Source organism: Bison bison, unplaced genomic scaffold (assembly GCF_000754665.1).
Source record: "Bison bison bison isolate TAMUID 2011002044 unplaced genomic scaffold, Bison_UMD1.0 scf7180017864377, whole genome shotgun sequence".
Lineage (NCBI taxonomy): Eukaryota > Metazoa > Chordata > Mammalia > Artiodactyla > Bovidae > Bison > Bison bison.
In genome coordinates this window covers 654,796-655,155 of record NW_011494949.1, presented here as the reverse complement: position 1 = coordinate 655,155, position 360 = coordinate 654,796, and the positions used below count along the sequence as shown (strand labels likewise).

At 68.9% G+C, this 360-nt stretch overlaps 1 protein-coding gene across 1 annotated transcript in view; it reads left to right on the top strand.

Moving 5' to 3' along the window:
* The window catches only part of SLC6A3 (solute carrier family 6 (neurotransmitter transporter), member 3), a 29,175-nt gene that overhangs the window by 12,871 nt on the left and 15,944 nt on the right, over nt 1–360 (top strand). The window lies entirely within an intron of this gene.

The following is a 360-nucleotide window of genomic DNA, read 5'->3' as shown; positions in this document are numbered from 1 at the left end:
AGCAGCCTAGACATGGGGCCCCAACAGCCGCCCGGGGAGGCTGGGTCACTGGGCGGAGCAGTCCCAGCCGGGGTGTGGGGGCCCCGACGCTGCCAGCCTGTGAGTCGGGGGCAGCACTCATGGGGAAGGAGGAGGTTCCACAGTGGGGAGAGGGGTGGGCAATGGGAGCAAAGTGGAAGAAGGGGAGGTTGGCAAGGCTGTGAGCCCCCTGGAGCCCCAGGGGAGGGGGAGTTGCAGAGCAGAGGCCGGACACTGAGCAGCAGAGAGAGGAAGGCGCCATGGCCACGGGCCCACAGCGCACAGGGGAGGGCAGCCGTAGAGCCTGCCAGGCAGCTCATGGAGGACCCGTGAGACCGTGAG